The sequence below is a fragment of the Musa acuminata genome, chromosome BXJ3-7, assembly GCF_036884655.1.
Source record: "Musa acuminata AAA Group cultivar baxijiao chromosome BXJ3-7, Cavendish_Baxijiao_AAA, whole genome shotgun sequence".
Lineage (NCBI taxonomy): Eukaryota > Viridiplantae > Streptophyta > Magnoliopsida > Zingiberales > Musaceae > Musa > Musa acuminata.
In genome coordinates, this window is record NC_088355.1 from 33,529,560 (window position 1) to 33,547,500 (window position 17,941).

Genomic DNA, 17,941 nt, shown 5'->3' on the forward strand with positions numbered 1-17,941 from the left:
GATAGTACTACCATCTGACACATTGACACTAGGCGGTACCACCGCTTGACATAGTTTGAGAGACGGTGCTAGTCGGTGATACTAAAAGGTTCTCTCGTAAACCTATGAAAAGGAGAGAGAGTGTAATGGTAGTTTATCTTTGCCCATTGGAAAGAAAATCGATTGTAGAAGCTAGTGGCCTCGAGTGAAGAGGAATCGGGAGTGGACGTAGATCACGACGATCAAACTACTATAAATCTGGTGTACTCGGTTTGTATTTCTATTCTGCTTTTCATTCTAATATTACAAATTAATTTACTTGCTTACTACTTTCACTATGCTTATGAACGTACTTTCAAATTAAACTCATCTTTCTAATACGAGCTTTATCGAACGATATTTTCGAATCATCAAAAGTTTTTCGTAAGCACTAACTTACCCCCCACTCATAGTGTCGATTTTGGTCATAACAATTGGTATTAGAGCCACGTTTCTCTCTATTTGATTTAACACCCAAGATAGATGGCTTTCTCCAGCTTTCAAGAAAGTCTTCTATCATTCATCCTCTTATGTTTAATTGGATGGACTACACATATTAGAAAACTTGAATGAGAATTTTTTTATTTTCTATGGATTTGAATTTATGGAATATTATCAAAAGTGATTTTCAAATGTCTTTCAAATTGATGAATGAATGGAATGATTTAGAGAAGAAGACGTTTCCTTTAAATGCTAGAGTTATGAACGATATATTTTGCCCCTTAGATAAAAATAAGTTTAATCGTATCTCTTTATGCAAAATTGTATATGAGATTTGGCACACACTAGAAGTAACTCATGAAAGTACAAATATAGTAAAAGAATATAAGATAAATCTTTTGATACATGATTCTGAATTATTTCGAATGAAGCCAAGCGAAACTATTGTTGACATGTACACCCGTTTTATGAATGTTGTCAATAGTTTAAAAAACTCTTGGCAAATATTTTTCGAATCTTGAACTCGTTAATAAAGTTTTACGATCTCTTTCTAAAAATTGGGATTCAAAAGTAACTACAATACAAGAGGCAAATGACCTAAATAACTTTCTGCTTGAAAAACTTTTCGAATCTTTGATGACCTATGAAATGTCGTGCAATATGTTAGGAAATCTAGGGGCGATATCACATGCTCAGTAGAAGAACATTAAAAATAAAATCTTCAATTTTCCAAAGATGTGTTCATCATCATGCAAAGATTGGTGCGCAAAAATTGTGAAACTTTAAAATATGTATATGAAATATTGTATTACCTAGGGAGATCGTATATCCTTGAATCCCTACAGATCTCTAGGAGATGGTGAAGGAGGTCAAGCATCCTCCTCTCTAGCGGTGATCCACATAACAAGGCTCCGACGATGCTCCTCAAAACTCCAAGCTTGCTATTTAAGGAGGAAAAGGGGAAGAGAATAGGAGAGGCAACCCAAAAAGCTCTAGTCTATGAACCATTGGTTTCCTTATATTTATAGAGGTCCCTTGTCAACTTAACCCTAATGGATCCTACCCTATTGGGTATTGGATCATCATCCAACTACCCAAGCCTCTTAGATTAGTGGATCTCTATCCAATAATCTCTCATTGGGTCTTATTGGATCTCATCTATATGATCCAATAATTCAGGGGTTTATTGCTAGGATCAAGAGCGACATTAAGAGGGGGGGTGAATTAGTGTAGCGGAAAACTTTCGTGATTTTAGAAAATTGTTCGTTTTATTTAAAACCAATTCCGACGAAAATGGTTTCGATTCAATATGTTTCGGAGAGAAGTTGAACTTGAAAGCTTTCATAAAAGTGTAAGAGAAGATTAAGGAGGTTTGCGATAAAGTAAATTGCATAAATGAAAAGCAAATAGGAATTTATAGTGGTTCGGTCAAGGTGACCTATATCCACTTTCATATTCCTCCTTCAACGAGGTTACCGGCATCCACTAAAGGCCTTCCTTCAATAGGTGAAGACCGAACATCTCTTTACATCACTTTCTCCTTTTTCCGGGTTTAGGAGATAACCCTTACAAGTCTTACTCCTCTTTCTTTGATGGTTACAAGGCTAAGAGATGAAGGAGGAGAACTCTAACTTTTACAACACTTTTATGACTCAAGACTTCAAGATTAAGCCAATACTTTCGTGCCCTTTCATGCAGAAAAGGATGGGGTTTTTATAGGCACCAATGGCTTCAAATTGGAGTGAAAAAGTATCACATCCCTGAAATCTAGGGTATTGGCAGTACTACCACCGTTGATATGACTCTAAGCAGTACCACCACCGAACAGGGGTGGTACCACTACTGGCAGCATTACTACCGACGGTACCACCGTTGGCAGCATTACTGCTAGCGGTACCACCGCCTAGAAATCCAGGGGCATTGCCTTCCAGGCGGTGCCACCGCCGGCCATATTTTTAGGGCTGAATTAGGTGCTCAATTCGGCCCAATTCAGCCCTGTTAAGGGCCCAATTGGCCCCTAATTAAGTTAATAGGATTACCTCCCAATTCTAACTTAATTTATGCTCTAACTACGATAACTAAGATATGATTACAATGCTGCTTATTCCGGTGCGTCAATTGCTCTTCCAGTGAGCTTCCAGCGTACTTCCGGAAAACATCTAACAAACTCTCGGCAATGTTCCGGCAGACTCCCGGCAAGCTCTTGGACTTTACGACGATCTTCTTAGTGAGTTTCGATGAGCTTCTTTGGCAAGCTCCTGGACTTCTCGGTTGGTTCCGGTAGAACTTCCGATGAACGTCCAAACTTTCGTCGAACTCTCGAACTCCCAATGAGATCTCGATCTTAACTCCGGCACAAACCCCACTTTATGTCTTACTGCTATAGTAGTTAATCCTGCACACTTTTCTCAATATATAGATTAGATCAAACAAATTACAATTGACTTCATCATCAAAATCTGAGATTCAACAATCTCCCCCTTTTTTATGATGACAATTAATTGATGACGGAGTTAACCTTAACTCCCCCTATCTATATGTCATACTTGAGAAAAGACATTCTTGAATTCAAGGCCTTTGAATTCAAGAAACAAACTAATAAGATAAGTTCATTATCAACATGCACATCATGATTCCTATAATGATATAACATTCTAAAAACACGATGCCAAGTATTTCTCAAAATGATGTCAAGGCATGACATCTATTTTCAAGTATAATATTTCAAATATGAAAGATGACAAAGATTGCAATTCATCGTTCTATGACAAGATATCAATTGTAAAATAGAAAGTTAAGCTCTAGATATCTTATCATAATGAAAGAAATTTATCAAGCAAATAATTCAAGTATATATGATGAAATACATTGTATACAATTGTCATCAATTTATCACATTTTAGTATTATTTCTGCCCTTGTGTCATCAACAAAAAGGAGAACAATTCAACAATGCATGTGTGGTAAAAAAAAAAATCAAGCAAGTTTCACACTCAAAAGTTCTCATCATTAAATGTTATCAACATTAAAGTAATAGATTCCAACAACTTCTCCCTCTTTGTCATCACAATTTTGCATGAAGAGGAGGAAAGAAGGTAAGGAGGGAATTCATTAAGAACTAAATTTATGATTTGAATCAATTCAAAAAATGATAAATAAGTTTTCGTTAAAATATACTTTCATTTTGACAAAGAGAAGGGATTCATGAAAAGGATCGAGATATCCATATGAAATCAAATCCCTACAAAAATTATCACACACATGCTTTCATTATCACACACGAAAATTCATCTTTCAAAGATTAATATATCCATTAGAATTCCTTCAATTATTCATGAGAGAGGAGTATCACATGATGGAGAAATTCATGAATAAAACTTCATAGTGAGAAGAGCATTATATCAAATCTATTTCTCATTAAAAATTCATAAGAGTAAAATTCGTGAGAGATGCATTTGTCAACGACTTCCATGAATCAAACATTAAGATATGTATAAACACTTCATGCATTTATAAAATGTTTCGTCATAGCCTTTCATCACTACTTGCATGAGGTAATATCATTAGCGCTTATAGCACTCAAAAGTTAAGAATCCGATATTATATCATATATGATTAAAACTTCTCAATATTCAATAGAGATCATAATCATCAAAGTAAACATGATATTGCATCATTGTATGATAACATGCACATCATTTAAAGAGATCACAACATCATAGAAACTTTCAGCATTAGAGCACAAAATTCCAACATCAAAGTAAACATTTTATTGAAGCACATAACCTTATCATCATGTAAAATTTGCATCATAAAATTATCAGCACAAAATTTAAGTGAGTGATCCAAAGAATCAAGAAAGTCCAAAAATGAGATTTAACAAATTCATGCATTCAGACAAATTAACATTTATAATTCTCTTCTAATAAAATCAAATTATTTTTCACTTAAGGGCTTTGTAAAAATATCGACTAATTGATGTTTCGTATCAATAAACTCTAAGATTACATCATAATTATTAATATAATCTTGTATAAATTGATGCCTAATATCAATATGTTTAGTTCTAGGGTGTTGAATGAGATTTTTTGTTAAACATATTATACTTGTGTTATCACATTTTATGAGAATGTTTTGAAGATGAATCTTATAATCTTCTAAAGTGTTTTTCCTCCACACAATTTGTCCACAACATGCACTAGCTGCAATGTACTCAGCTTCGGTTGTAAATAGTGCAACCGAATTTTATTTCTTGGAAGACCAAGAAACAAGTGTGTGTCCTAAAAATTGACATGTTCCGGATGTGCTTTTTCTAACTAATCTACATCCAGCAAAATCTGCATCAACATAAGCAATTAGCTCAAAGTTCTCGGATTTTAGATACCATAATCCTAGATTTGTGATTCCTTTAAGATATATAAGTATTCTCTTAACTGCTTTAAGATGATATATCTTAGGATTAGATTAAAACTAGCACAAAGTCTTACACTAAACATGATATCTGGTCTAGTTGTGGTGAGGTATAGTAAACTTCCTATCATACCCCTATAAGCTTTTTGATCAAAGTTTTCTCCACTTCCATCAATGTCTAACTTAGTGGAGGTGCTCATAGGAGTGTTGATAGCCTTTGAGCTAAACCTTTTTAGCAAATCTAAAGTATATTTTATTTAACTAAGAAAAATATCATTACTTAGTTGTTTGATTTGTAAGCCTAAAAATAAAGTTAATTCCCCCATCAAAGATACGAGTTTTGATATGAGTTTTCGTAAGGTATCTTTTTCATTCAAGATAAATCACTTACACGTAAAAACTTAAAAATATAAAACATTGGGTTTTTTTATTGTTTCACAACTCATAAGGAGTTTTGGTGAGTAAGGGTCTTACTAGAACTCTATTCATGACATAGCATGCCGTGTTTACGGCTTCGGCCCAAAAATATTTGGGTAGGCTATGTTTATTTAACATAGTTCTTGTCATTTCTTGTAAGTTTATATTCTTTCTTTCTACTACTCCATTTTGTTGAGGATTTCTTGGAGCAGAGAAGTTGTGGTTATATCCATTATATTAATAAAATTCTTGAAAATTATGGTTTTGAAATTCACCATCGTGATCACTTCGAATTGACGAAATCATAAAACCCTTTTTATTTTGAACAAGTTTACAAAACTTAGAGAAATACCTAAAGTATTCACTTTTATGTGCCAAAAAATAAGTCCATGTGTATCTACTATAATCATCCATGATGATAAATGCGTATTTGCTACCTCCTAGGCTTGATGTTGCAATTGGTCCGAACAAATCCATATGGATCAATTGCAAAGGTCTAGAGGTGGTTATTTGGTTCTTAGGTTTGAAACTACCTTTAATTTATTTTCCTAGTTGATATGCATCACACACATTATTTTTGACGAACTTGATATGAGGAATTACTCTTACAAATTCTTTAGATAAAATTTGAGTGATTAGTTTCATACTAGTATAACCTAATCTTCTATGCCAAAGCCAAGCATCGTCATTCAAAATCAAAAAATATATTTCATTGCAAAGATCATTAATGTTAATAATGTATACGTTATTTTGTTTTAGTGCAATCATAGACGTGTTTTTGTGTGGTTTTTCAATAATGCAAGCATTAGATTCAAATTTAATGATGTATCCTTTATCACACAATTGACTAATGCTCGAAAGGTTATGCTTTAAGCTATCAACTAACAACACATCTTCAATAGAAAAGGTGGATTTGTTACTTATAGTTCCTTTGCCAATGATTTTACCCTTTTTGTTATCTCCAAAGGTGACATATCCTTCATCTATGCTAGTGAGCTTATAAAATTGAGATGGATCTACGGTCATATACCTTGAGCATCCACTATCAAGGTACCATATCTTGTTCCTAGCTTGTGATGGTAAACGTTTCTATAAAACAGGATGATTTTTAAGTACCAATTTGACCTTGGGTGCCTCAAAAATCGATCTACATAGCTTATCATGTTACATTGAGTCATTTGAGGTTCTTTTAGGAATCCAAATCAATTTGTGTGGACTACATTTCTTAAATGGATAATGATAAGTTACATGCCCAAATTTGTAACAAAAGTTACATTTCTTTCAAGGTAAAACATGCAAAGTAGGGCCTTTAATAAAGGTGGTTGGATTTTGGTGAGAGCTACTCACAAATCCGATTCCGCCTTTTCTATGAACGTGACCCTTGTTGGCAAGGATCATGTTCAAGGATTTGCTACTAACCTCAAACTTTTCTAAGGTTTTCTTAAGTAGCAAGTTTTCCTTTTGAAGTAATTCTAGTTCTTCATATTTCATACATGAAGCTAAACTATTATTGTGCTCAACTTTTAATCTATCATAATCACTAGTAAGAGAATCATGCTTCTTTTTTAACAATTTATATTTTTTACTAATCGACTTGCATTCATTAAATAAATCATGAAAAGCATTTAAAAGTTCATCAAATGATAAATTTACATCAAATGAACTTGTTACCTAATCTCCAATAGCCATTAGTATATAGTGACTAACTTGCTCGGTGATGGTAGGCTTGTCTTATTCGGATGCACTTGAGTCGTCCCATGTTGCTTTGAGATTCTTCTTCTTTGGTTGCCTCTTCTTGGTTATGGGACATTCGCTCTTGTAATGTCCCGGCTTCTTGCATTCATAGCATATTACTTGATCTTTCTTGGGTTCAAATTTATTTTTAGTGTCAATTTTAAATTTATTCTTTTATATGAATTTTTTGGATTTTCTTGTTATAAGTGTCAAATCTTCATCAAGGTCATCATCTCTTGAGTTTTCTTTCAAGTGGTCTTCTTGTGTTGTTAGTGTCATATCCTTCCTATTCTTTGGAAGGGTGTCCTCAAGCTCTTCATAAGCTTTACATGTCATTTCATAGGTCATTAGTGACTCAATTAGTTCTTCGAGAGGAAAATTATTTAGATCTTTAGCCTCTTGAATGACCGTTACTTTAGGGTCCCAACTCTTTGGAAGGGATCTTAAAATTTTATTAACAAGTTCAAAATTCGAGAAACTTTTACCATGTCCTTTTAGACCATTGGCGACATCCATAAATCGAGTGTACATGTCTCTAATGGTCTCATTCGATTTCATTCGAAACAATTTATAAGTATGCACTAAAAGATTGGTTTTTGACTCCTTTACTCTACTAGTGTCTTCATGAGTCACTTCGAGTATATTCCAAATATCAAATATCGTTTCACAAATAAACACACGATTAAATTCGTTTTTATTTAAGGCACAAAACAAGGCATTCGTAGCCTTTGCGTTTAAAGCGAAAGTCTTCTTCTCCAATTCATTTCAATCGTTTATCGGAAGAGAAGACTTTTGAAATTTATTTTCTATAATATTCCATAATTTAAATCCATTTAAATTAGGAAGATTCTCATTCTAGTGTTTCGATATGTGTAATTCGTCCCATTGAACATGGGTGGACGTGTAATTGAATGACCCTCTAAGTTACTGGCAATTGTCATCTCTCTTGGGTTTAAAAATAAATGGGAGTGAACTTTGCTCTGATACCAATTGTTAGGATCAAGAGCGACACTAAGAGGGGGGGTGAATTAGTGCAGCGGAAAACTTTAGCGATTTCAAAAAATTGTTCGTTTCATTTTAAACTGATTCTGATAAAAATGGTTTCAATTCAATTTGTTTCGGAGAGAAGTTGAACTTGAAAGCTTTCGTAAAAGTGCAAGAGAAGATTAAGGAGGTTTGTAGTAAAGTAAATTGCACAAATGAAAAGCAAACCGAAATTTAGAGTGGTTCGGTCAAGGTGACCTACATCCACTTTCGGATTCCTCCTCCAACGAGGTCACCGACGTGCACTAAAGGCATTCCTTCAATAGGTGAAGATCGAACACCTCTTTATAGCACTTTCTCCTTTTCCTAGGTTTAGGAGATAACCCTTACAAGTCTCACTCCTCTTGGATAATTACAAGGCTGAGAGATGAAGGAGGAGAACTCTAACTTTTACAATACTTTTATGACTCAAGACTTCAAGATTAAGCTAATACATTTATGCCCTTTCATGCAGAAAAGGGTGGGATTTTTATAGGCCCCAATGGCTTCAAAATTGGAGCAAAAAAGTGTCACGTTCCCGGAATCCGGGGTAATTGTTGAATCTCGGATTTTGATGATAACATCAATTGTCATTTGTTATCTAATCCATATGTTGAGATAAGTGTGCAGGATTAACTACGATGAAAGTAAGACATGCAGCAGGAGTTGCGTCGGAGTCAAGACTATGATCACGTTGGGAGTTCGAGAGCTCGATGGAAGTCCGGACGGTCGTCGGAGGTTCTGCGGGAACAAATCCGAGAAGTCCAAGAGCTTGCCAAAGAAGCTCATCGGAACTTGCCAAGTGGATCGTCGCAAGTCCAGGAGTTTGCCGGAAGTCCACAAGAGCATCACCGAGGGTTCATCGGATGATCGACGGAAGCTCGCCGGAAGAAGCGATTGACGCACTGGAACAAGTTGCAGTAAATGTCTTAAGAAATTCTTAGTTAGCACGATGATTAAGTTAGAAATGGGAGGTGATCCCATTAACTTAATCTTGGGGCAATTGGGCCCTTAACAGACCCAAATTGGGCTAAATGGATCAGCCTATTCGGACCCAGATTACTTGGCTAGAGGTGGCACCGCTTGGGTCGGGGGTGGCACCGCCCAGGGCTCAATCTCCGAGCTTTGGCTGGGCGGTGTAACCACCTCTGATAGAGGTGCAACTGCTTGAGCTCGGTCTCCGAGCTCTGGCTAGGCAATGCAACCACCCTAGTCAAGCGGTGGCACCGCCTGAGCTCGGTCTTCGAGCTCTGGCAGGAGGTGCAACCGCCCCTGACATGCGGTGGCACCGCCTAGAGGCTCAGTCTTCGAGCTTTGCCAGGCGGTGCAACCGCCAGACCACGGAATTTCGGGAATTGACAATTTTGAGCTCGGAATTCAAACTGGTTTGGGGCCTATAAATACCCCACTCTTTCAGCAATGAAAGAACAACAAAAAACCACCGAAATCCTGATCTTACTATGTGATTTTTAGAGCTTAAAAGTGTTGTATGAGTTAAAAGTTCTCCTTCCTCTTTTCTTCCAAGTTTTGATCTATCAAGAGAGGAAAGAAAATTCTATAAGGGTTGTCTCCTAAGCCCGTCAAAAGGAGTGAATCAGTTTTATCGTACAAACATCATATTTCAGTTTACGCTTACATTCTAATTTCCATCATAACTACAAACTGCCTACATAGACTTGCTTTAACTACATCTTGCTTGATCACAAGTTAAAGTGATTCATGAATTGGCTTTTTTACCGAAATCGCTCTTATCGTATGAACGCAATTTTAATCATCGAAAGTTTTCTGCTGCACTAATTCACCCCCCCCCCCTCTTAGTGCTCTTGATCCTAACAGTATTGGCGGTACCACCTCGGCGCTACTACCGTTGCTGATCTAACTCTGGGCAGTACCACCGCTGAATAGGGGTGGTACCATCGCCCAGTCTAGGTGGTACCACCGCCAAAAAATCCAAGGGCATTGCCTTCCAAGCAGTGCCACCGCCGGCCATGTTTTCAGGGGCTGAATTGGGTGCTAAATTCGGCCCAATTCAACTGTGTTAAGGGCCCAGTTGGCCCCTAATTAAGTTAATGGGATACCTCCCAATCCTAACTTAATTTATACTCTAACTACGATAACTAAGATATGATTACAGTGATGCTTATTTTGATGCGTCAATTGTTCTTCCAACGAGCTTCCAACGTACTTTTGGTAAACATCCGACAAACTCTCAGCAATGTTCCGGTGGAGTCCCAACAAGCTCCTAAACTTTACGATGATCTTCTTGGCAAGTTCTGACGAGCTTCTTTGGCAAGCTCTTGGACTTCTCGGTTGGTTCCGACAAAACTTTTGACGAACGTCCAAACTTTCATCGAACTCTCGAACTCCTAATGAGATCTCAATCTTGACTCCGGCACAAACCCTGCTTTATGTCTTACTACTATCATAGTTAATCCTGTACACTTTTCTCAATATATAGATTAGATTAAATAAATTACAATTGACTTCATCATCAAAATTCGAGATTCAACACTTATTAGATATCCAATAAGATAAGAGCTCCAGCGGATATCTCATATCCGAACCTCTACTCATCGCAATGCCTACTATTTGTGTACGACCCTCTAAGCCCAATATCAAGCTGGCCGTGAGTCATACCTATCAGAACTCCTTCTTGCTCAGTGAATCATTATCTTCATAATAATTCACTCGACTTATCGATTGCGGACGTACTAGGCCACTACGCCATAGTTCCTAAATGATATAGGGGAATCCAATCCATTGGACATGTCTGTTCTTAGTTATTATGTACCTATAGTTCATCATCCATCTAATATCCCAAAGACCATATACCGGGCATGGTGTTGTCAAACCCATACGATTTCTACTCAAGTCTTGCTCTGATTGGATTCTTCCGGAGAACTCTTTCTCTCTCAATCCGAATGACCCTGGACAGGGATTTGTTTGAGTAAGAACACATAGGACATTCCTATCATGACACCAAGAGTGGATGATCCTCTATTGACACTCAATAGTTCTCGTAAAGTTGGCTATCACTCCTGATGATCAGTTGTACTAGATCTGAAACCTCTACACCTATAAGTCTGGTATCAAAGAATTGAGTACTCATACAGGACATCTTTTGTGTCTCAAGTATAAGGACTAGATGCACCACTAGGACTATAGAATCGTTGTTTGACAATAAGATATCATCAACCATCTAGCATTCCGTAAGCGGATCAATCAGTGAACTCATTCTCAAATGAGCATCTGTAATGTATCCCTAATGTCCTCACACAAGCAGTTATGAGACCAACTATATCTATCATATGGACGGGTACATAACACACTAGTCTATCTAGTTATCTCGATGTCCCTCTCGAGTAACTTATGACCGGGATTATTTAGGATCTGTGTTTAAAGACGAATCGGTCTTATTATCATGATCTCATCATGATCTGATTCCCATTGTACAAATCCAAGGACATCACAATATATTCAAGCAACTAGTAATATAAACTGATAAAATACCAAACAATAATAACAAGCAAAAAGACTACGTGTCAAGTCACACATGGCATCACTCAAGTGATTGGCTTGTAGGGCACCTATAACTAGCAAACTCCCACTTGACCTAAAGCCAATCACCTATATATCTGATCCTCATCAGACCCCTATGAAGCTTAAAGAAATTCTAAGACAACAACTTTGTCAATGGATCTACGATGTTATCTTCAGATGGAATTCTTTCCACTACTACATCTCCTCAGGTCATGATCTCTCAAATAAGGTGAAACTGCCTCAGAACACTTCTAATGAGACCTTGGTTCCTTTGCTTGAGCAACTGCCCCGTTGTTGTCACAATATAAAGGAATCGGCTCCTTGCTACATAGCATGACTCCTAGATCTATGATAAACTTCTTCATCAAGACTCCCTCATTTGCTGCCTTTGCTACAGTAATGTACTCCGTCTTTGTGGTCGAGTCAGTAGTAATATCTTGTTTTGGACTCTTCCAGCATATTACTCATCCATTCAAGGTGTGCACATACCTCGAATTTGACTTGCTATCATCGACATCGGACTGGAAACTTGAGTCCGTGTAACCTTCAACCTTGAGGCTATTATCTCCATATATTAGTAAAAGATCCTTAGTTCTTCTCAAGTACTTAAGGATACACTTTATTTCTTTTCAGTGCTCTAAGCTTAGATCCGCCTGATACTTGCTCGTAACACTCAAAGCATGCACTATATCATGCCTAGTATATAGCATACCATACATGATAGTCCCTATTGCTGAGGCATAGGGTATCATATCCATGTTTATCCTTTCTTCAGGAGTCTTTGGAGACATACTCCTAGAAAGTGATACCACATGTCTCATCGATATGAGACCTCTCTTGGAATTTTTTATGCTAAACCTTTTGACAATAGTGTCTATGTACCTAGATTGGGACAAGCCAAGCATTTTCTCGGATCTATCTTTATAGATCTGAATCCCCAAGATATAAGATGCTTCCTCTAAGTCCTTCATAGATAAGTGTCTAGATAACCAAGCATTTACTATAGATAGCATTCCTACATTATTCCCAATGATCAGGATATCATCCACATATAACACCAAGAAAGTGATAGCGCTCTCACTTACCTTCATGTACACACAAAGCTTATCTTCATTCTTAACGAAGTCATAAGATATGATTGTCTCATCAAATCTTATGTTCCAACTTCGGAAAGCTTGTTTTAGTCCATAAATGGACCTAAGCAACCTACACACCTTATCTAGGCAGTCCTTGGACACGAATCCCTCATGATGTATTATATACACCTCCTTCTCAAGGTTGCCATTGAGCAATACAGTTTTTATGTCCATTTGTCATATCTCATAATCATAGTGTACTACAATAGTCAATAGAATTCGAATGGATTTGAACATGTCAACACCTTACCTTTGACAATACCTCTTAGCCACTAGCTTTGCTTTATAGGTCTCTACCTTTCCATCTACTCTGATCTTCTTCTTGAAGATCCACTTATAACCGGTGGGTACAGTACCCTCGGGTGCATCAACTAGGTTCCAAACTTTACTGGAGTATATGAAATCCATCTTAGAATTCATGGCTTCTTGCCACTTCCTAAGGTTTATACTCATAATAACCTCCTCGTAGATCTTGTTGGGAAATCTTGGGGGTGACTTCACATGTGCAGTAGAAAAACATAAAACAAAATCCCCAATTCTCAAAGATATGCTCGTCGTCATGCAAAGATTAGTACGTAAAAATCTACGAAATAGAAAATCATGTGTGAGATAGATTGTGTTACCTAGGAAGATCGTATATGCCTGAATCCCTATAAATATCTTGGAGAGGGTGAAGGAGGTCAAGTGCCCTCCTCTCTAGCGATGATCCACACAATAAGGCTACGATGACACTCCTCAAAACTCCAGACCTGCTCTGAGGTGGAGAGGGGGAGGAGAATAGGAGAGAAAACAAAAAGCTCTAGCCAATAAACTATTGAAACCCTCCTATTTATAGAGGTCCCTTGTCAACTTAACCATAATGGATCCTCCCCTATTTGGTATTGAATCTCTGTCCAACTACCCAAGCCTCTTAGATTAGTGGATCTCTATCCAATAATCTCTCATGCGCTCTTATTGGATCTCATTTAAAGGATCCAATAATTCAAGGGCTTATCGGATATCCAATAAGATATGGGCTTCGGCGTGTTGAATGTCAGATTTTGATGATGAAACCAATTGATAGTGTTTATGATTTGATCTACATTTTGAGTGAAGCAGAAAGCTTCGATCAGAGAGAGATAATTAAGGTAGGAAGAATCATATTGGGCCAGAATGGAACATGTTAGAAGATTGGACGTCGAGTCGGAGGATCGGTCAACGTATCGACAGAAGGCTTCAAGTCATGGGTTCGGGCATCGGGCCAAGAAGAGCGGAAATTACGCCAAGGATATCAAAGTTGTGGAGGTCAACTAGCTAATTGGGCAATAGGTCGCAAGAGAGGACGATGCACCAAAGAATCGGACGAAGCGTCGATGAACCAATGACATGTTGGACAACAATTGATTTAAAAGCCTTATAATAATTATCTAGATTGAAGTAGGTTTTAAGTGTGCAGGATTAACTATGATAGTGATCAAGGCATAAAGCAAAATGAAGTCCCAGAGTCAATAACAAGATTTCATTGGGAGTTCGAGAGTTCATCGAAGTCCGGATTTTCGTCGAAAGTTATGTCGGAATTGACCGAGATGTCCAGGAGCTTGCCAGAGAAGCTCATCGGAACTCACCAAGAAGATCATCGTGAAGTCCAGGAGATTGCCGAGAGTTCGCTAGAACATTGCCGAGAGATCGTCGGAAGATCACTAGAAGTTCACCGGAAGAAACCAGAATTATTTAGCTTAGTGTATGCCTTAATTTTCGTAGTTAGCATATAATTGGGTTAGAATTGGGCCAACTCAATTAAGGGCCAATTGGGCCCAAGTTTAGGTTGTGTTGGGCCAAGTGAAAGGCCCAAATAGTGACCTAACAGGTGGAACCGTCGTGGCACAATCTCCGAGACTATGTCAGCTGGTAATACCACCCACTGCCTAGACTCAGTCTCCGAGACTATCAGGCAGTGGTACCGCCCAGTGTCAGTGCTACAGGCAGTGGTACCGCCCAGCACAGGCGGTGGTAGGTGGTGGTTTCGCCAGAACTCGGGAAACCCGGGATGAGACTCTTTTAGGCTCTAAGTTTGAATCTACTTGTGACCTATAATATCCCTCTCATCTCTAGTTAACTTACACAAGAATTTAGAGTGAAAAAGAAAGAAAACATTGTTGTAATATTGTGTGAACTCCTCTCAAACTCTAAGTGTCATAGAAGCTTAAGAGAGGAGGTTGTCGGGGTTGTAAAGGTTCTCTCCTAAACTTGTCAAAAGGAGAATCGAGTTATAAGGGTAGTTGATCTTTGCCCATTGAAGGAAGATCATTAGTGGATATCGGTAGTTTCGACGGAAGGGGAATCGGTAGAGTGGATATAGGTCACGACGACCGAACCACTATAACTCGATTTACCTGCTTATTGCTTTCACTACACTTACGAATGAGATTTGAAGTTATCTTTCCGAAATCAGTTTTATCATACAAAGAATTTTTTGAATTGATATATTTTATCTGCTACACTAATTCACCCCCCCTACCCCTCCTTTTAGTGCCGACTCATTCCTAACAATTGGTATCCGAGCTATGTTCTTTCTCATTTCGTTTAATAACTGAGAGAAATTACTTTTTTCGAATTTCGAGATGGACTTTCTCTCATTCGTTCTCCTATGTTCAATGGGACGGACTTTACATACTAGAAAACTTGAATGAGAGTTTTCATGCTTTCTATTGATCTAAATTTATGGAATATGGTCGAAAACATATTTCAAATATCTTCTCTTTCGATGAACAATTGGAATAATTTGGAGAAGAAAACTTTTTCTTTAAATGATAGAGCTATGAATGCTCTATTTTGCATCTTAGACAAAAGTAAATTCAATCGGGTTTCTACTTGAGAAATGACTTTTGACATTTGGCACATATTCGAAATCACACACAAAGGCACTAGTAAAGTTAAATACTCTAAAATAAATATTTTGAGGCGTGATTTTGAATTATTTCATATAAAACCAAGTGAGACTATTGGAGACATGTACACTCGTTTTACAGATGTCGTCAATAGTTTAAAAGCTCTTAGCAAATGTTTTTTAAATTTTGAACTTGTTAATAAAGTTTTACAATCGCTTTCTAAAAAATTGGGATTCGAAAATAACAACAATATAAGAATAAAAGAACTTAAACCATTTTCCACTCGAAGAACTTATTAGGTCTTTAATGACCTATGAAATGAGTTGTATGGAACATGATGAACATAATGAACATAAGAACCACCTTCCAAAGAACATGAAGGATTTGACACTTCGAACAATAGAATATCACTTGAATGATGACTCAAGTGATGATGATGACCTTAAACTTCTCACAATAAAGCTTAAAAAGTTCTTAAAACAAGAATCAAAAAGTAAAAGTAAACTTAAAAAGAAGAAGCTACAAAAAAAGAAGAAAACACTCAAGGTGGCTTGGGACGAATCAAGTTCATCCGAAGATGAAGAACAATCCAACAAAGGCGATGTGGCAAACTACTTCTTAATGACTTTCGACGACGAGGTAACCAAAATCCTTTTATTTTATTTAGAAATTACTTGATATTTTTCCTGATTTATTTTTATTTAATTAGTAAAAATAAAAATAAAAAAAATTATTGAGATCATGCTAGTAATTTTAAAAATGATAATGATAATTGCATGTTTTATGAAAATACAACAAAATGTTAGATTTAGATCTAATGATTAATCCTATGTATGTTTTTAAGAAAAAATAATGTGTATCTAAATTGATGATTTTCGATTTTGATTAAAAATATTTTATGATTTGAAATCATGCTTAATGAGTTTATATTTTGAAATTATGTATTACACTTTTTGATCTTGATGATTTTTATGATAAATTTTACTCTTTCTGTTTTAAACGATGATGTATGTTTTGATTTGGTGTAAAAAAAAACTTGGGCATTCTTGTAAGAAAGCAAACCACATAAATTGAAACAACTAAAAAGGGAATGCATTTTGAAAATTTCTCTATCTCTATCTTATCGTTTTTTAAGAAATTAATGAATCTATTTATGTTATGAATCTTGTGAACCATGAAACTGATTTTGATTATTTGAATTTAATGGGTTTTATTGAAATCATGATATTGACTTCTCAAGATTTATAACTTGAAATCGTTCATGAATCAAGATCTCTTATAAGTTATTGTATCATTCCTTCTTATTGAGATTTATCTAAATGAATCATTCATGAATTGATCTTTCTTGATCTTTCATCTTTCATGTCATGATTTTTTTATGATTACCTTTGTATTTATGTGATGCTTATAGCATTGATGTAAGAAGGAAATGAATTGCACCATTAAAAATTTTCCCTCTTCTTATTTCTTGTTTAGAATGAAAAAGGGGAGAAAGAAAATCACTAGCATCTCAAGATATAGATAAATCAATTTATGTCATTTTGAATCTTTTGAAAATGAGTTTGATGATTTGAATCTAAATGAGATTTTTTTTTCCAATCGAATCATGAATCTTCTCTTAATTTCTTAACTTGAGATTTTCTTTTATGAATCAATATCTCTTGCTCTTTATTCTCATATTATTCTTGCATTTTGATTAAGAGAAAATTTTCTATATGAATCATGTCTTTTGGTATTCAAATAATCTTTGATATTATATCTTTCATGCCATGATTTATTTATGATACTCCCTTATATTCATAAATTGTATACCTCATCACATTTGATTTAAATTTATCTTTGTCATAGTATGAAAATTGATATAAAGGGAAAAGAATTATAAAATTATATTCTTTTATTCTTTTTGACAATGACAAAGGGGGAGAAAGAACTCACTAGCGTGTTAGCTACCTTGCATACTTCAATAAAAAGAAAAAAGTTACTAGTTTACACATCATAAAGAGAAGCAAAAACTTGCTCCTCTCAAAGGAGAAGCAATAATTACCAGCTTGCACATTTCAAGTAGAAGCAAAATTGCTAGCTTGCACTTCTCAAAAGAGAAGAAAGAACTTGCTATATTGAACATCATCAAGAATTGCTAGCTTGCAATCTTAAGAGAGGCAAAAGTGCTATCTTGCACATCTCAAGAAAGGCAATACTCATGATGCATGAACATCTCAAAATTTGCTAGCTTGTATATTGGAAAATGATGTAAAACTTATCAAAGTTGCTAGTTTGTATATTGTAAAATGAAATAAAATTTTGCTAGCTTGCGCTTTGCAAAAGAAGCAAAAATTGTACTTCTTAAAAGAGAAGA